This window comes from Elephas maximus, chromosome 22, assembly GCF_024166365.1.
Source record: "Elephas maximus indicus isolate mEleMax1 chromosome 22, mEleMax1 primary haplotype, whole genome shotgun sequence".
NCBI classification, from domain to species: Eukaryota; Metazoa; Chordata; class Mammalia; order Proboscidea; family Elephantidae; genus Elephas; species Elephas maximus.
Genome location: NC_064840.1, coordinates 25,412,501 through 25,434,136, shown reverse-complemented (window position 1 = coordinate 25,434,136; position 21,636 = coordinate 25,412,501). Strand labels below are relative to the sequence as shown.

Below are 21,636 nucleotides of genomic sequence, written 5' to 3'. Positions count from 1 at the left end.
ATACAGAACACATTCTTGGACCACAAGACAGTTCAAAATCAATAACAAAAAGATAATTTAAAAAATATTTGAAAATTAAAAATATATTTTTAAATAACTTATGGGTCAAAGTAGAAAACACAATGAAAACCAGAAAATGTAGCTAAACAAAACCAAAAATATATCAAAACTTTTAAGATACAGGTAATGCAATAGCATTAAAAGCTTATGCTGTAAAAGAAGAAAGGCTAAAAAGTAATAAACACCCAATTTGTGTAAGAAAATGGATATTAGAATAAATTCAAAGAAAGGAGAAGGAAGAAATTAAGATCAGAAATTAATGAAACAGAAAACAAATTTAATAGAGAAGACCAAGAAAGCTGAGGTTCTTTGAAAAACTAAAATGAACAAACTTCTGACATTACTAATGAGGAAGAGAGATGGGAGGAGGTAGAAAAGGAGGAAAGAAGAGAGAAGGAAGGAGGGAGGGAGAAAAGGAGGACAAAAATTAACCAAAAAACAGTATTTGGAATGAAAAGAGGTCATAAATACAAATGCTACAAACATTTCAAAATGAAGATATTATAAACAACTTCATGATAGTAAATTTGAAAATGTAAAGGAAATGGATAAATTTTCTAGAAAAAATATAACAAAACTTACTCAAAAAGAAATAGGAAATATGAATAGTACTATAACCATTAAAAAATTAAATTGGTTCAAAGATCTCTCCCTCCTCCTCACGCACACAAAAGTTCAGACACAACTGATCAAGGAACAATTCCAATCTTATAGAAATTATTCCAAAAGTAGAGGAAAAAGGGATCCATTCCCCAACTCATGTATTGGGACTAACATAACCTGGTCACTGAAATCTGACAAGAATAGTATGGCAAAGAAAAATCACAAACTAGCATCACTCATATGATGGCAAAATTTCAAACAAAATATTGACAAATGTAGCAATATAAATACTTATCATTATCTCAGAAATGCAAGGTTAGTTTACCCTAAGAAAAACTAACCAATGTAATTCACCACATTAACAAAACAAAGGAGGACACCTACATGGTCACCTCAATGGATGCAGAACATACTTCTGATAGAACTCGACGTACATCATTGATATTTAAAATAAAAAAAAAAAGTTTAGCAATGGGAATGGAAGAAAACTTCCTTAATTTGATGGATGATTTTTTAAAACCTACAAGTATTATATTTAATGGTGAACCACTAAAAGCTTTCCCTTTCTATTCAACATTGTACTAGTGGTCCTAACCAATCCAATAAGGCAAGAAAAATACATAAAAGGTATAAGAATTAGAAAAAACTTATTGTTCATAGATGAACAATATTGCTCATAGATAAACAAAAAAAACTACAGATAATTAGAATAAATAGTATCTAAAAATTATTTTTATAAAATAGCAATAAACTGTCAGAAAATATTTTTCAATAGCCAATATCACTACAGCATAAAAAATTATCAGGTACCTAGATACCTCTAACAAAAGACATATAAGACCTCTAAATTGAATATTATATTTTGAGAGATGCTAAAGATTTTAATTGAGGAGAATATCAACCTCATGGTTTGGAAGACTTATAACAATTCTTCTAAAATTGATGACAAATAAAATTAATTCCAATGAAAATCCCTACTGGTTTTCTTATGGAATGTCGTAAGGTGGTTCTAAAAATTATATGAAAATGCGAAGGACCTAGAATAGTCCAGACACTCTTGAAGTAGAAATAATGGGAGGACTGACTCTATTAGATATCAAAACTTATTATAAAACTATAAAGATTAAATCAATGTGGTATTGGCATAGAGAAGGAGACAATAAACGCATGTAACTGAATAACAATCCAGAAACATATTCACACATTTATGGACATTTAACATATAAGGGAGATAGCACTAAAGATCAATAAAGAAAGGTAACAATTTTCAACAGAGGTGCTGGAATAATTGAGTATACATATGAAAAGAAAAGAAGAGAGAGAGAAAAAATGAATTGGAGCTCTGCTTCACACCATACATCAAAGTAAATTTGGGAAGGGGACCCAAGATGGCGCAATAGACGCTCCTGGCAAGCTCTCTTTACAACAAAGACCCGAAAAAACAAGTGAAACAAGTATATTTGTGACAAGCTGGGACCCTTAAGCTTCAAAGGCAAGCTTAGAAAATGAACCAAGGAGCAGGGGGAGGAAGAGACCATTAAAAACCGGAGAGGAGTTACACAGGATCTGAATCGCGGGGAACCCTCAGGCACCATTCCCAGAGCGGTGGTGGCAGGCTGGTACTAGCATTCAGCTGTAGTTTCCTCAGGGAGAAGCAGCCAGCCGCACAGCCTACTCACACCTCCAGAACCAGAGAAGCACAGTGCTCTCGGCAAAAGCTAAGTACTTGCGTATATTTTACCGTGCCCTGCCCCCAAGCCGGCTCCAGAGGCTGTTGTTTCCTTGGGCCTGAGATAGGCCCTGTTGAGTGCTTAAAGCCATACTCCCGGCCTTGAGGAAGGAAAAAATTTGCAGTTGGGGGAAAACATAATTTGCAAGCTCCACTAACCAGGGGAGCTCAAGTCAGAAGTGGCTCCTGTCAAGGCATAGATGGTCCGTGTACTTTGAGCACCTTTCCATTCTGCATGAACCTGTGTGGGCCAATTTTGGGAGAATAGGCCCTTGTTGGCAGACTCCAATCATTTCAGCTGTGCAGTGGAGAGCTGGGTGTTTGATGTTTGACATTGTTTTGCCTATTAAACAAGGTCCTCACCTACCCACATCAGGGACCTAAGGACTGGTAGCTTCACTCAGGTCACCCAGCCACCCTTCAAGACAACAGGAAGGAAATGAGGCAATACACATAACAAGCCAAGGAACACACAGATAAAGCAGTTGAAGAAATTAGAAAGATTATTCAGGGACATAATGAAAAGTTTAATAAGCTGGAAAAATCCATAGACAGCAATCAGAAATTCAGAACATTAACAATAAAATTACAAGAGTAGACAAGTCAGTACAAAGTCAGAGGAGCAGAACTGAGCAAACAGAAGCCAGAATTTCTGAACTTGAAGATAATCACTTGGCACTAATATATTTGAAGAAAAATCAGATAAAAGAATTTTTAAAAATGAAGAAAACTTAAGAATCATGTGGGACTCTATCAAGAGAAATAACCTACGAGTGATTGGAGTACCAGAACAGGGAGGGATAACAGAAAATACAGAGAGGGTTGTTGAAGATTTGTTGGCAGAAAACTTCCCTGATATCACGAAAGATGAGAAGATATCTACCCAAGATCCTCATCGAACTCCACTTAAGGTAGATCTTAAAAGAAAGTCACCAAGACATATTATAATCAAACTTGCCAAAACCAAAGATAAAGAGAGAATTATAAGAGCAGCGAGGGATAAATGAAAAGTCACCTACAAAGGAGAGCCAATAAGAAAAAGCTCAGACTACTCAGCAGAAACCATGCAGGCAAGAAGGCAATAGGATGACATATTTAAAAAATTGAAGGAAAAAAATTGCCTGTGAAGAATCATATATCCAGCAAAACTCTCTCTTAAATATGAACGTGAAATTAAGACATCTTCAGATAAACACAAGTTGAGGGAATTCATAAAAACCAAACCAAAACTACAAGAAATACTAAAGGGAGCTCCTTGGTTAGAATATCAATAATATCAGGTATCAACCCAAGACTAGAACACTGGGCAGAGAAATCAGAAGTCAACCCAGACAGGGAGATCAAAAAAACAAAGCAAGATTTTTTAAAAAGCTCAAAACAGGGTAACAGCAATGCTATTATATAAAAGAAGACAACATTAAAACAATAAAGAGAGACTAAGAAATGTAATCATAGATCTTCTATGTGGAGAGGAAGATATGGCAATACAAGGAAATAAAATTTAGGTTTAAATTTAGAAAAATAGGGGTAAATAATAAGGTAACCACAAAGGAGACAAACTATCCTACTCATGAAAATAAAATACAAGAAAAAAATAGAGACTCAGCAGAAACAAAATCAACAACAACAAATATGAGGAAAGACCAATATACAAAGGTAATCTACTCAGCACATAAAATTAAGTGGGAAAAGAAACTGTCAACAACACACAAATAAAGACATAAAAATGATGGCACTAAATTCATACTTATCCATAATTACACTGAATGTAAATGGACTAAATGCACTAATAAAGAGACAGAGAGTGGCAGAATGGATTAAAAAACAAGATCCGACTATATGCTGCCTGCAAGAGACACACCTTAGACTTAGAGACACAAACAAACAAAAACTCAAAGAATGGAAAAAAATATATCAAGCAAACAACAATCAAAAAAGAGCAGGAGTAGCAATATTAATTTCTGACAAAACAGACTTTAAAGTTAAATCCATCATAAAAGATAAGGAAGGACACTATATAATGATTAAAGGGACAACATACCAAGAAGAAATAACCATATTAAATACTTATGCACCCAATAACAGGGCTGCAAGATACATAAAATAAAATCTATCAGCATTGAAAAGTGAGATAGAGCCACAATAATAGTAGGAGACTTCAACACACCACTTTCAGTGAAGGACAGGACTTCCAGAAGGAAGCTCAATAAAGACACAGAAGATCTAAATGCCACAATCAACCAACTTCACCTCATAAATATATACAGAACACTCCACCCAACAGCAACCAACTATACTTTCTTTTCTAGTGCACATGGAATATTCTCTAGAATAGACCATATATTAGGTCATAAAGCAGGCCTTAGCAGAATCCAAAACATTGAAATATTACAAAGCATCTTCTCTGACCATAAGGCCATAAAAGTGGAAATCAATAACAGGAAAAGCAGGGAAAAGAAATCAAACACTTGGAAACTGAACAACACCCTGCTCAAAAAAGACTAGATTATAGAAGACATTAAGGACGGAATAAAGAAATTCATAGAATCCAGTGAAAATGAAAACACTTCCTATCAAAACCTTTGGGACACAGCGAACACAGTGCTCAGAGGTCAATTTATATCAGTAAATGCACACATACAAAAAGAAGACAGGGCCAAAATCAAGGAATTATCCCTACAACTTGAACAAATAGAAAGAGAGCAACAAAAGAAACCCTCAGGCACCAGGAGAAAACAAATAATAAAAATTAGAATAGAACTAAATGAAATAGAAAACAGAAAAACAATTGAAAGAATTAACAAGACCAAAATCTGGTTCTTTGAAAAAATCAACACAATTGATAAACCATTAGCCAAACTGACAAAAGAAAAACAGGAGAGGAAGCAAAAAACCTGAATAAAAAATGAGATGGGCGATATTACAACAGACACAACTGAAATTAAAAGAATAATATCAGATAACTATGAAATATTGTACTCTAACAAATTTGAAAACCTAGAAGAAATGGATGATTTCCTAGAAACACACTACCTACCTAAACTGACACAAACAGAGGTAAACAACTAAATAGACCAAGAACAAAAGAGACTGAAACGGTAATTAAAAAACTCCCCCCAAAAAAAAGCCCTGGCCTGGACGGCTTCACTGCAGAGCTCTACCAAACTTTCAGAGAAGAGTTAACACCAACTCTACTAAAGGTATTTCAGGGCACAGAAAAGGACAAAATACTCCCAAACTCATTCAATGAAGCCAGCGTATCCCTGATACCAAAACTAGGTAAACACACCACAAAAAAAGAAAATTACAGACCTATATCTCTCAAGAACATAGATGCAAAAATCCTCAACAAAATTCTAGCCAATGGAATTCAACAACATATCAAAAAAATAATTCACCATGACCAAGTGGGATTCATACCAGGTAAAAAAAAAATTTTTTTTTTATGCAGGGATGGTTCAACATTAGAAAAACAATCAATGTAATCCATTCTATAAATAAAAAACAAGAACCACATGATCTTATCAATTGATGCAGAAAAGCCATTTGACGAAGTTCAACACCGATTCGTGATAAAAACTCTCGGCAAAATAAGATAAGAACGAAAATTCCTCAACATAGTAACGGGCATTTAGACAAAGCCAACAGCTAACATCACCCAAAATGGAGAGAGCCTGAAAGCATTTCCCTTGAGAATGGGAGCCAGACAAGGATGCCCTTTATCACCGCTCTTATTCAACATTGTGCTGGAGGTCCTAGCCAGAGCAATTAGGCTAGAAAAAGAAATAAAGGGCAACGAGATTGGTAAGGAAGAAATAAAATTATCTCTATTTGCAGATGACATGATCTTATACACAGAAAACCCTAAGGAATCCTCAAGAAAACTACTGAAACTAATAGAAGAGTTCCGCAGAGTATTGGGATACAAGATAAACATAAAAAAATCAGTTGGATTCCTCTACACCAACAAGATGAACATCGAAGAGGAAATCACCAAATCAATACCATTTACAGTAGCTCCCAAGAAGATAAAATACTTAGGAATAAATCTTACCCAAGATGTAACAGACTTATACAAAGAAAACTACAATACACTTCTGGAAGAAACCAAAAGAGACCTACATAAGTGGAAAAACATACCTTGCTCATGGATAGGAAGACTTAACATTATAAAAATATCTATTCTACCAAAAGTGATCTATAGATTCAATGAAATACTGATCCAAATTCTAACCACATTCTTTAATGAGATGGAGAAACAAATCACCAACTTCATATGGAAGGGAAAGAGGCCCCGGATAAGTAAAGCATTACTGAAAAAGAAGAACAAAGTGGGACACCTTACTCTACCTGATTTTAGAACCTATTGTGCCACCACAGTAGTCAAAACAGCCTGGTACTGGTACAACAACAGATACATAGACCAATGGAACAGAATTGAGAATCCAGACATAAATCCATCCACATATGAGCAGTTGATATTTGACAAAGGCCCCAAAACAGTTAAGTGGGGAAAAGACAGTCTTTTTAACAAATGGTGCTGGCATAACTGGATATCCATCTGCAAAAAAAATGAAACAAGACCCATACCTCCCTCCATGCACAAAAACGAGCTCAAAATGGATCAAAGGCCTAAATATAAAATCTAAAATGATAAAGATCATGGAAGAAAAAACAGGGACAATGCTAGGAGCCCTAATACATGGCATAAACAGTATACAAATATCAAACACCTATGTTCATCCAAAGACTTCACCACAAGAGTAAAAAGACTACCTACAGACTGGGAAAAAGTTTTTAGCTATGACATTTCTGATCAGCACCTGATCTCTAAAATCTACATGATACTGCAAAAACGCAACTACAAAAAGACAAATAACCCTATTAAAAAATGGGCAAAAGATATGAACAGACACTTCACTAAAGAAGACATTTGGGTAGCTAACAGATACATGAGGAAATGCCCACGATCATTAACCATTAAAAAAAGAAATGCAAATCAAAACTACACTGAGATTTCATCTCACTCCAACAAGGCTGGCATCAATCCAAAAAACACAAAATAATAAATGTTGGAGAGACTAGAACACTCATACACTGCTGGTGGGAATGTCAAATGGTACAACCACTTCGGAAATCCATTTGGTGCTTCCTTAAAAAGCTGGAAATAGAACTACCATACAATCCACCAATCCCACTCCTTGGAATACACCCTAGAGAAATAAGAGCCTTTACACAAACAGATATATGCACACCCATGTTTACTGCAGCACTGTTTACAATAGCAAAAACATGGAAGCAACCAAGGTGCCCATCAACAGATGAATGGATAAATTATGGTATATTCACACAATGGAATACTACATATCGATAAAGAACAGTGAGGAATCTGTGAAACATTTCATAACATAGAGGAACCTGGAAGGCATTATGCTGAGTGAAATTAGTCAGTTGCAAAAGGACAAATATTGTATAAGACCACTATTATGAGAACTTGAGAGATAGTTGAAACTAAGAAAACATTCTTTTGTGGTTACGAGAGGGGGGAGGGAGGGAGAGTGGGAGACGGGTATTCACTAATTAGTAGATAAGAGCTACTTTAGATGAAAGGAAAGACAACACACAATACAGGGGAGGTCAGCACAGCTGGACTAAACCAAAAGCAAAGAAGTTTCCTGAATAAATTGAATGCTTCGAAGGCCAGCGTAGCAGGGGCAGGGGTTTGGGGACCATGGTTTCAGGAGACATCTAAGTCAATTGGCATAATAAAACCTCTTAAGAAAACATTCTGCATCCCACTTTGAAGAGTGGCGTCTGGGATCTTAAACGATAGCAAGCGGCCATCTAAGATGCATCAGTGAGTCTCAACCCACCAGGATCAAAGGAGAATGAAGAACACCAAGGACACAAGGCAAATACGAGCCCAAGAGACAGGAAGGGCCACATGAACCAGAGACTACATCATCCTGAGACCAGAAGAACTAGATGGTGGCTGGCTACAACCGATGACTGCCCTGACAGGGAACACAACAGAGAACCCCTCAGGGAGCAGGAGAGCAGTGGGATGCAGACCCCAAATTCTCATAAAAAGACTAGACTTAATGGTCTGACTGAGACTAGAAGAACCCTGGTGGTTATGGCCCCCAGACCTTCTGTTGGCCCAGGACAGGAACCATTCCTGAAGCCAGCTCTTCAGACATGGATTGGACTGGACAATGGGTTGGAGAGGGATGCTGGTGAGGAGTGAGCTTCTTGGACTGGGTGGACACTTGAGACTGTGTTGGCATCTCCCGAGATGAGAGGGTAGAGGGGGTTAGAAGCTGGCGAAATGGACACAAAAAGAGAGAGTGGAGGGAGGGAGCAGGCTGTCTCATTAGGGGGAGAGTAACTGGGTGTATGTAGCAAGGTATATTCAAGCCTCGAGTTGCAATAGTGAAGGATTCCATGGGGAAAATATTAAATGAAGCAGGAAGCATCAAAAGAAGATGGAAGGAATACACAGAGTCATTATACCAAAAAGAATTTGTCGATATTCAAACTTTTCAAGAGGTGGCTTATGATCAGGAACCGATGGTACTGAAGGAAGAAGTCCAAGCTGCTCTGAAGGCATTGGTGAAAAACAAGGCTCCAGGAATTGATGGAATATCAATTGAGATGTTTCAACAAACAGATGCATCGCTGGAGGTGCTCACTTGTCTATGCCAAGAAATATGGAAGACAGCTTCCTGGCCAACTGATTGGAAGAGATCGATATTTATGCCTATTTCCAAGAAAGGTGATCCAACTGAATGTGGAAATTATAGAACAATATCATTAATATCACACGCAAGCAAAATTTTGCTGAAGATCATTAAAAAATGGCTGCAGCAGTATATAGACAGGGAACTGCCAGAAATTCAGGGTGGTTTCAGAAGAGGACGTGGAACCAGGGATATCATTGCTGATGTCAGATGGATCCTGGCTGAAAGCAGAGAATACCAGAAGGATGTTTACCTGTGTTTTATTGACTAAGCAAAGGCATTCGACTGTGTGGATCATAACAAACTATGGATAACACTGCGAGGAATGGAAATTCCAGAACACTTAATTGTGCTCATGAGAAACCTTTACATAGATCAAGAGGCAGTTGTTCAGACAGAACAAGGGGATACTGATTGGTTTAAAGTCAGGAAAGGTGTGCAGCAGGGTTGTATTCTTTCACCATACCTATTTAATCTGTATGCTGAACAAATAATACAAGAAGCTAGACTATATGAAGAAGAACGGGGCATCAGGATTGGAGGAAGACTCATTAACAACTTGAATTATGCAGATGACACAACCTTGCTTGCTGAAAGTGAAGACGACTTGAAGCACTTACCAATGAATATCAAAGACCACAGCCTTCAGTATGGATTACACCTCAACATAAAGAAAACAAAAATCCTCACAACTGGACCAATGAGCAACATCATGATAGATGGAGAAAAGTTTGAAGTTGTCAAGGATTTCATTTTACTTGGATCCACAATCAACAGCCATGGAAGCAGCAGTCAAGAAATCAAAAGATGCATTGCGTTGGGCAAATCTGCTGCAAAGGACCTCTTCAAAGTGTTGAAGAGCAAAGATGTCACCTGAAGACTAAGGTGCACCTGATCCAAGCCATGGTATTTTCAATCACATCATATGCATGTGAAAGCTGGACAATGAATAAGGAAGACCGAAGAAGAGTTGACACCTTTGAATTGTGGTGTTGGCAAAGAATATTGAATACACCATGGACTGCCAAAAGAACAAACAAATCTGTCTTGGAAGAAGTGCGCCAGAATGCTCCTTAGAGGCAAGGATGGCAAAACTGCATCTTACATACTTTGGACATGTTGTCAGGAGGGATGAGTCCCTGGAGAAGGACATCATGGTTGGCAGAGTACAGGGTCAGCAGAAAAGAGGAAGACCCTCAACAAGGTGGACTGACACAGTGGCTGCAACAATGAGCTCAACCATAACAACGATTGTAAGGATGGCACAGGACTGGGCAGTGTTTCATTCTGTTGTGCATAGGGTCACTATGAGTCAGAACCAACTCAGCACCTAACAACAACAACAACAGCAAGGTATATATAAGTTTTTGCGTGAGAGACTGATTTGATTTGCAAACTTTCCCTTAAAGCACAATAAAAATTATACATATATATAAAAAAAAAGTAAATTCCAGGAGAATTAAAGATCAATATGAGAAAGACAAAACTATAAAGGTTTTCTACCTCGGTGTAGAAAAGAATTTCTTAAACAAGTAACAAGATGTGAAAACTATAAAGAAAAAACTTGATAAATTAGTCTACATTAAAATTAAGAACTTTTTTTAGGTTATTCACCTAAAAAAAAGACCCTAAAAAAAGAGTAAAAAAGTCATGTCAAAGAATGGGAGAAGAAATTTGTAAAACAGATAATTTTTAAAGTATGTGTGTCCAGAACATACAAAAATACAAATCGAACAGGCGGAGCCAACATGGCACTATAGACAGAAGCACCATGCTGTCCGTCTGCAGCAAAGACTTGAAAAACTAAATGAAACAGATACATACGTCAATCCTAAATACCAAATGAAGGACTAAGGAACCAAATGAAATAAGAAATTGTCAGAGAACAGAGAACAAGGAGAGTGGAGGTCTCATACCATCTAATGTGGCTAGATTCGCCATCTTGGGCTACAGCCACCAAAAAACTCAGACAGGGAGTAAGGGAAGGCAACTTCATGGCACTCCCAACAGGAAAGAGAGCACCCAGTAACCAGGAATACACGCTTTCCCACCTCACACCTTCTTCCCTGTACCAGGCCTCCACCACTTGCCAATTTGCCAGTGGGCCACAGTTGCTCAGCTAGAGAGATACCAGCTCACTGCTGCCCGGATTCACCATCTTTGATCTTAGCCACCAAGGACTTTGGACAGGGCGTAAAAGAAAGGAACTCCATGGAGCTCCCAGCAGGAGACAGAGGATCTGGTAACTAGGGATACACACTTTCCCACCCCACATCCTTCTTCCCTCTATGAGGCCTCTGCTGCTTGCCAATGGGCCATGGTTGCTCTGCCAGAGAGATACTAGCTTACTGCCACCCTGGTCTACCCTGCCTTCACCAGTTGGCCCCTTCAGTGCCATTTTTTATTTTTGATACATATATATGTATGTATATATATATATATACATACATTTTTTGGGAAGGGGTTTTTTTGTTGTTGTTGCTTCTCTCTTTCCCTTCCTCCCTTTCCTTTCTCCCACCCACCTAGCCCCACGTGCCATCCCCTCCCCTTCTTAACAGACTGTGATTTTTTGGATTGTTTGTTTTGTTCTTTTGTTTGTTTTTTGGGCTTTTCCTATTGCTTATCTCCCTCCTTTTCTTCTTTTCCTTTCTCCCACCCAGCTAACCCCCTGTGCCATCCCCTCCCCATCTTGACAGGCTGTGAATTTTTTATTTGTTTGCTTTGTTCTTTATTTTCCTTTTTTTTCCTCTCTTTCTTTCTCCTTTCCTTTCTCCCACTCACCCGGCCCTATGCACCGCCCCTGCCCTTTCTGGAGGGGCCATGCTGCACAGTTTGGTTGGAGAGTCACTGCATGAGGCCTTCCCAGGTGTGAGTCACCATTACTGACTGGCTCCCTCAGTGCCATTTTATTTATTGTTTTCTTTTTTGTTGTTGTTATTGTTTCTTCTCTCTCTCCCTTCCTTCCTTTCCTTTCTCCCATCATCCCAGCCCAGCGCACCACCCCCAACTTCCTGGTGAACTGGGCTGTACCACTCGGATGGACAGCCTCTGGCATATGGCCTCCCAGGGTCTGAGCTGCCCCCAGAGGCCAGTTCCCTCAGAGCACATTTTTTATTTTTCTTTATCTTTCCTTTTCTCCCTTTCCTACTCCTTCCCACATAGGCCTTGCACTGCCTCCACCCCTTCCTCACAGGCCGCGCTGTGCCATGAGGTGAGAGAGACGTCAGCTCACCACAACCCCAATTCTGCTCCGTCTTCAAGGGCCGGTATCCCCACCACCATATTTTTTTATTACTGTTGTTCCTTTTATTTCTTTTATTTTTTAAATTTATTTGTTCATTTGTTTGATTGTTGGTTTCTTCTATTTCCTCTATATCCTTTCCATCCTCCTGCCACCTAGCCCTGTGCGCTGCCCATGCCGCTTCTTCACAGGCTGAGCCACACCACTGAGCTAGGCAGCCACAAGCACACAGCCTTGCCAAGTCTGCCCCACCCCCAGAAGCTGAATCCTACCACACTGGCATTTTATTTACCTTTTTTTCTTGTTTACTTCATTTTTTGGCTTTTTTTCATTTCATTAACTTTTTTGCCTTTGTTTCTCTTTCTTCTCTTCTTTCACTCACCCACTCAGCTCTGCACTATTTGCACCGTGTGCCAAGTGCCACACCCCCAAGTGGTACTGATGTGGTCCCCGCCCTGCACTGCCCCCCAGTCCCACCCTTCCAGCCCTGCTGGACCTGCCCTGCTGCACCATAGCTGAGTGACTGGCCCCGTCTAATTTGACAAGGTGGTGAGAAGTATCATGTCCACAGGCGAGCAAGCAACACACGCAGCTCACTGGCCCAGACATAACCAAATAAAACAAAAAAACAGGACAAAACAATCAAATCTGCAATCAATAAATGAAGAAAATTATCCCTCAATCTTCTTGAGACAGCAGACAATTCCAAAACGTATTAAAAAAAAAAAAAAAAAAAAGAGGATAGCTCCAGAAAGAGGCCAAAATAAAACACCAGGTGACTTCCTGCTAGAAGAAAAGGCACTGAAACTGCTGGATAGGGAATTCAGGACTCTAATATTCAGGGCTCTCCAACAGATGAAAAAAATTAAGACAAAAATAAGGAAAAATAGACAAAATCATGGAAAATACATACAAAGTCATGGAAAAGACAGACAAAACGATGGAAGAAATCAGGAAAATAATACAGGAACAAAATGTCAAAATAAACAACTAGAAATCATACAAAAACAACAATTAGAAACCCAAAAGATATACAAGATTTCAGAAATGAACAGTGCCATAGAAGGTTTTAGGAACAGGTTTGAAACAGCTTTGAAAAATCGGACAAAAAAATGAAGAAAAATGAAAAAACTCCGAGAATGATGTGGGATAAAATGAAAAGAAAAAATTTGCTTGTGTACAGAGTTCCAGAACAGGGGAAAAAAATGGAAAATACAGAGAGGATCATTGAAGATTTGCTGACAGAAAACTACCCAATAAGCTCAACAGACCCCATACAGGATAGACTACAAAAGAAAAACACCAAGGCATGTCATAGTCACACTTGCTTAAAACCAAAAACAAAGAAAGAATGCTGAGAGCAGCTCAAGAAAAATGCAATGTCGCATACAAAGAGGCAACAATAAGACTAAGCTCTGATTGCTCAGCAGAAACCATGCAGGCAAGAAGGCAATGGGATGACATAAATAAAATCTTGAAAGAAAAAAACTGCCAACCAAGCATAACATAACCTGCAAAACTTTCAAATATGATGGAGATATTGGCACTTTTCCAGAAATTAATGGAATATGTAAAAACAAAACCAAACTTACAAAAATTATTAAAAAGAGTCCTTCAATTAGAGAATCAGACAACAATCTGAATCTAGCACATAAGACAGCATCACCCAGATACCAACCTAGGTAATGAACTCTCAAGGATAAAACAAAACTAAAAAATTTACAACAGGGAACCAGAGATGTCAATCTGTAAATGACAACAATGTCAGAACAATAAAAGAGGGAATAAATGGTATAGGTATAGAACTTCCAAATGGAGGGGAAGTCAATGTGTTATCAAGTACTAAAAGTCTGGTTTAATCATAGGAAGATAGGGCTAAACTTCAAGGTAACCACAAAGAAAGTTAACAAATTTATTCATCAAAACAGAGAAGAAAAACAAAGTCTCAGTAAACTTAAAATCTACAAAAACAAAAGAAATGAAAAAAATACACAAACAAAAGGAATTCAGCAGAGAAGAGTAAGAGGAACAAAGAAAAAGTCAGCACCACAAAAAAAGCACTAAAAAACGACAGCAATAGACTCACACCTATCGATAATTACACTGAATGTAAATGGCCTAAACGCACCCATAAAGAGACAGAGAGTAACAGAATGATTAAAAAAAAAAAAAAACAGTATCCATCAATACGCTATCTACACACCACTCTTGGTAAAGGACAGAACATCTAGAAACTCAAAAAAATACAGAAGATCTAAAGGACACAAACAGGCAACTTGAACTCATAGACATACATAGAACACTTCACCCAACAGCCACAAAGTACACATTCTTTTCCAACACACATGGAACGTTCTCCAGACTAGACCACATCTTAGGCCACAAAGCAACCCTCAACAAAATCCAAAACACTGACATAATACAAGGTATCTTCTCTGATCACAGTGCAAGCAAAGCAAAAATTAACAACAAGAACAGCAAAGAACATAAATGGCTTAAATGTACCCATAAAGAGACAGAGAATGACAGAACGGATTTAAAAAACAGGACCCAACAATATGTGGTCTACAAGAGACGCACCTTAGAAACAAAGACATAAATTTATTAAAAATCAAAGGACAGAAAAAAATATATCAAGCAAACAGCTACCAAAAAACAGCAGGAGTGGAAATACTAATCTCACATAAAATAGACATTAAAACAAAATCCACCATAAAAGACAAAGAAGAGGAGAGGAGGGGGCCAAGATGGCTGACTAGGTAGATGCTACCTCGGATCCCTCTTGCAACAAAGACTCGGAAAAACAAGTGAATCGATCACATACACGACAATCTACAAACCCTGAACAACAAACACAGATTTAAAGACTTGACCTGAGTGACAGAGACGGAGAACGAACAACTACGGGGAAGCAGCGACTGTTTTCGGAACCTGGAGCCAGCGTCCCAGTCAGGCGGCTTCATTAACATTGGAATTTCCTGAGCCAGAGGGAGAACGGCTCCAGCTCCGCTGCTTTTCGTTTCCTTTTTTTTTTTTTTTTTTGGTCTTTTCCCAACCCATTTTTCTGGCCTGAGAGAAGCAACCACAAAAACCCAAGGACCAAAAATCCTTCCCTAATTGGACTAAAAACACCGGGAGTGCAGCGTCCCAGCCGGGGAACCTTGACGCTGGGCTGTGGACTGGCAGCGGAGGAACTGACACGGCTTCTGCAGGCCAGACCCTCGGGGGCAATCTCCACCCAGCCAGCACACAAAGGCGACAATGCCCCTCGGGAATCTCAGATAAGAGTCATCCCAAGCAAGATAAGCAACTTTGGCTATATCCTGGGGTGCTACTCTCTCCTGTTTTCCTGAACCCTCCCCTCCCCTTCCCAGGCGGCTTCATTAACATTGGAATTTCCTGAGCCAGAGGGAGAACGGCTCCAGCTCCGTGGCTTTTCTTTTCCCTTTTTTTTTTTTTTTTTTTGGTCTTTTCCCAACCCATTCTTCTGGCCTGAGAGAAGCAACCACAAAAAACCCAGGGACCAAAAATCCTTTCCTAATTGGACTAAAAACACAGAACCAGCTCCAGCCAAGCATATATGATCCATATCTCAGGCTTTCATCCCTACAGGGAACAAGGTGGCTATTATAATGCAAAGGCATTTCTGATAGGGATCTGACTGCATTTTTTTAGCGGATTTACTGGAAAAACAAGTTTCCCAGGTCTGATATCTCTGCTTATTCAACAGAGCCCTAACTGACCCACAACAGGGAACTGAGGGCTGAAGCTCCCCCCAGGCCACCTAGCCTCTTACCTTAGGGGTCTAAGGAGGGTGACACCTACCAATCTGTAGAGGTACTTGCATTGGGGGCCTAAGGTACAGCTGCAGAGCCCTCCCACCAAGGTGCTTTAGGAATAGAGACACACCTACCCCACTGACACTTGGGGGAAGCCTGTCAGCATCCTACCCACCCTGGAGTGTGAACCCTAGCTGCTAATAGAATCTGGTGCACACAACTATCACCACTACTTCTCGAGGTGGATAGGTGTTAGGGTGCAGCACACACTTGATGACCCAAAATCAGATTCTACACAAGAATAGTGAATAGACTCAGGCATATATATCTGGCAACAGCCCAAACCAGCAGGTAATAGGTCATAAGTAAGTCAAGGGCTACAAAATCAAGACAGCACAATCTAGTAGCCCATCCACGTATATTGAAAGAAAACAAAACAAGATAAGACTCAGTGAGCAAATATAGAATAAATCACTACAATATCTTAGTGATGGCTCGGAGACAGCAGTCGATATCAAACCACATAAAGAAGCAGACCATGACAGCTTCTACAACCCCCCAAACAAAAGAATCAAAATCTTTCCCAAATGAAGATACAATCCTGGAATTATCAGATACAGAATATAAAAAAAAATTTACAGAATACTTCAAGACATCAGGGATGACCTCAGAAATGAAATAAGGCAAACTGCAGAAAAAGCCAAGGAACACACTGATAAAACAGTTGAAGAACTCAAAAAGATCATTCAAGAACATAGTGGAAAAATTAATAAGTTGCAAGAATCCATAGAGAGACAGCATGTAGAAATCCAAAAGATTAACAATAAAATTACAGAATTAGACAACGCAATAGGAAATCAGAGGAGCAGACTTGAGCAATTAGAATGCAGACTGGGACATCTGGAGGACCAGGGAATTAACACCAACATAGCTGAAAAAAAATCAGATAAGAGAATTTTAAAAAATGAAGAAACCCTAAGAATCATGTGGGACTCTATCAAGAAGGATAATTTGCGTGTGATTGGAGTCCCAGAACAGGGAGGGAGGACAGAAAACACAGAGAGAATAGTTGAAGATCTGCTGACAGAAAACTTCCCTGACATCATGAAAGACGAAAGGATATCTATCCAAGATGCTCATCGAACCCCATTTAAGATCAATCCAAAAAGAAAAACACCAAGACATATTATCATCAAACTTGCCAAAACCAAAGATAAAGAGAAAATTTTAAAAGCAGCCAGGGAGAAAAGAAAGGTCTCCTTCAAGGGAGAATCAATAAGAATAAGTTCAGACTACTCAGCAGAAACCATGCAGGCAAGAAGGCAATGGGATGACATATACAGAGCACTGAAGCAGAAAAACTGCCAGCCAAGGATCATATATCCAGCAAAACTCTCTCTGAAATATGAAGGCGAAATTAAGATATTTACAGATAAACACAAGCTTAGAGAATTTGCAAAAAACAAACCAAAGCTACAAGAAATACTAAAGGAAATTGTTTGGTCAGAAAACCAATAATATCAGATACCAGCACAACACAAGGTCACAGAACAGAACATCCTGATATCAACTCAAATAGGGAAATCGCAAAAACAAATTAAGATTAATTAAAAAAAAATGCTCAAAACAGGGAATCATTGAAGTCAATATGTAAAAGATCACAATAATCAAAAAGAGGGACTAAATACAGGTGGCATAGAACTGCCATATGGAGAGGGATGCAAGGCGATATAGGACAACACAAATTAGGTTTTTACTTAGAAAAACAGGGGTAAATATTAAGGTAACCACAAACAGGTATAACAACTCCATAACTCAAAATAAAAACCAAGAAAAACGTAACGACTCAGCAAACATAAAGTCAAATACTGTGAAAATGAGGATCTCACAATTTACAAAGAAAAACGTCTCAGCACAAAAAAGTAAGTGGAAAAATGAAATTGTCAACAACACACATAAAAAGGCATCAAAATGACAACACTAAACACTTACTTATCTATAATTACGCTGAATGTAAATGGACTAAATGCACCAATAAAGAGACAGAGAGTCTCGGACTGGATAAAGAAACACGATCCGTCTATATGCTGCCTACAAGAGACACACCTTAGACTTAGAGACACAAACAAACTAAAACTCAAAGGATGGAAAAAAATATATCAAGCAAACAATAAGCAAAAATGAAGAGGAGTAGCAATATTAATTTCTGACAAAATAGACTTTAAACTTAAATCCGCCACAAAGGATAAAGAAGGACACTACATAATGATAAAAGGGACAATTTATCAGGAAGATATAACCATAGTAAATATTTATGCACCCAATGACAGGGCTGCAAGCTACATAAATCAAATTTTAACAGAACTGAAAAGTGAGATAGACACCTCCACAATTATACTAGGAGACTTCAACACACCACTTTCGGAGAAGGACAGGACATCCAGTAAGAAGCTCAATAGAGACACGGAAGACCTAATTACAACAATCAACCAACTTGACCTCATTGACTTATACAGAACTCTCCACCCAACTGCTGCAAAGTATACTTTTTTTTCTAGCGCACATGGAACATTCTCTAGAATAGACCACATATTAGGTCATAAAACAAACCTTTGCAGAGTCCAAAACATCGAAATATTACAAAGCATCTTCTCAGACCACAAGGCCATGAAAGTGGAAATCAATAACAGAAAAATTAGGGAAAAGAAATCAAATACTTGGAAACTGAACAATACCCTCCTGAAAAAAGACTAGGTTATAGAAGACATTAAGGAGGGAATAAGGAAATTCATAGAATGCAACGAGAATGAAAATACTTCCTATCAAAACCTCTGGGACACAGCAAAAGCAGTGCTCAGAGGCCAATTTATATCGATAAATGCACACATACAAAAAGAAGAAAGAGCCCAAAGCAGAGAACTGTCCCTACAACTTGAACAAATAGAAACTGAGCAACAAAAGAATCCATCAGGCACCAGAAGAAAACAAATAATAAAAATTAGAGCTGAACTAAATGAATTAGAGAACAGAAAAACAATTGAAAGAATTAACAAAGCCAAAAGCTGGTTCTTTTAAAAAATTAACAAAATTGATAAACCATTGGCTAGACTGACTAAAGAAATACAGGAAAGGAAACAAATAACCTGAATAAGAAACGAGAAGGGACACATCACAACAGACCCAACTGAAATTAAAAGAATCATGTCAGATTATTATGAAAAATTGTATTCTAACAAATTTGCAAACCTAGAAGAAATGGATGAATTCCTGGAAAAACACTACCTACCTAAACTAACACAATCAGAAGTAGAACAACTAAATAGACCCATAACAAAAAAAGAGACTGAAACGGTAATCAAAAAACTCCCAACAAAAAAAAGCCCTGGCCCGGATGGCTATACTGCAGAGTTCTACCAAACTTTCAGAGAAGAGTTAACACCACTACTACTAAAGATATTTCAAAGCATAGAAAATGATGGAATACTACCTAACTCATTCTATGAAGCCACCATCTCCCTGATACCCAAACACAAAAAAAGAAAATTACAGACCTATATCCCTCATGAACATAGATGCAAAAATCCTCAACAAAATTCTAGCCAATAGAATTCAACAACATATCAAAAAAATAATTCACCACGACCAAGTGGGATTTATACCAGGTATGCAAGGCTTGCAAGGCTGGTTTAATATTAGAAAAACCATTAATGTAATCCACCATATAAATAAAACAAAAGACAAAAACCACGTGATCTTATCAATTGATGCAGAAAAGGCATTTGACAAAGTCCAACACCCATTTATGATAAAAACTCTCACCAAAATAGGAATTGAAGGAAAATTCCTCAACATAATAAAGGACATCTATACAAAGCCAACAGCCAATATCACTCTAAATGGAGAGAACCTGAAAGCATTTCCCTTGAGAACGGGAACAAGACATGGATGCCCTTTATCACCACTCTTATTCAACGTTGTGCTAGAAGTCCTAGCCAGAGCAATTAGGCTAGAAAAAGAAATAAAGGGCATCCGGATTGGCAAGGAGGAAGTAAAATTATCTCTATTTGCAGATGACATAATCTTATACACAGAAAACCCTAAGGAATCCTCCAGAAAACTACTGAAACTAATAGAAGAGTTTGGCAGAGTCTCAGGTTATAAGATAAACATACAAAAATCACTTGGATTCCTCTACATCAACAAAAAGAACATCGAAGAGGAAATAACCAAATCAATACCATTCACAGTAGCCCCCAAGAAGATAAAATACTTAGGAATAAATCTTACCAAAGATGTAAAAGACCTATACAAAGAAAACTACAAAGCACTACTACAAGAAATTCAAAAGGACATACTCAAGTGGAAAAACATACCTTGCTCATGGATAGGAAGACTTAACATAGTAAAAACGTCTAGTCTACCAAAAGCCATCTATACATACAATGCACTTCCGATCCAAATTCCAATGTCATTTTTTAATGTGATAGAGAAACAAATCACCAACTTCATATGGAAGGGAAAGAAGCCTCGGATAAGTAAAGCATTACTGAAAAAGAAGAAGAAAGTGGGAGGCCTCACTCTACCTGATTTTAGAACCTATTATACAGCCACAGTAGTCAAAACAGCCTGGTACTGGTACAACAACAGACACACAGACCAATGGAACAGAATTGAGAACCCAGATATAAATCCATCCACATATGAGCAGCTGATATTTGACAAAGGCCCAGTGTCAGTTAATTGGGGAAAAGATAGTCTTTTTAACAAATGGTGCTGGCATAACTGGATTCCATTTGCAAAAAAATGAAACAGGACCCATACCTCACACCATGCACAAAAACTAACTCAAAGTGGATCAAAGACCTAAACATAAAGACTAAAACGATAAAGATCATGGAAGAAAAAATAGGGACAACCTTAGGAGCCCTAATACAAGGCATAAACAGAATACAAAATATTACCAAAAACGACGAAGAGAAACCAGATAACTGGGGGCTCCTAAAAATCAAACACCTATGCTCATCTAAAGACTTCACCAAAAGAGTAAAAAGACCACCTACAGACTGGGAAAGAATTTTCAGCTATGACGTCTCCAACCAGCGCCTGATCTCTAAAATCTATATGATTCTGTCAAAACTCAACCACAAAAAGACAAACAACCTAATCAAGAAGTGGGCAAAGGATATGAACAGACACTTCACTAAAGAAGATATTCAGGCAGCTAACAGATACATGAGAAAATGCTCTCGATCATTAGCCATTAGAGAAATGCAAATTAAAACTACGATGAGATTCCATCTCACTCCTAACAACAAGGCTGGCATTAATCCAAAAAACACAAAATAATAAATGTTGGAGAGGCTGCGGAGAGATTGGAACTCTTATACACTACTGGTGGGAATGTAAAATGGTACAACCACTTTGGAAATCTATCTGGTGTTATCTTAAACAGTTAGAAATAGAACTACCATACAACCCAGAAAT

At 38.2% G+C, this 21,636-nt stretch overlaps 1 protein-coding gene across 2 annotated transcripts in view; it reads right to left on the bottom strand.

The window, feature by feature from the left end:
• MORC2 (MORC family CW-type zinc finger 2) overlaps positions 1–21,636 on the bottom strand; it is a 118,615-nt gene that overhangs the window by 15,276 nt on the left and 81,703 nt on the right. The window lies entirely within an intron of this gene.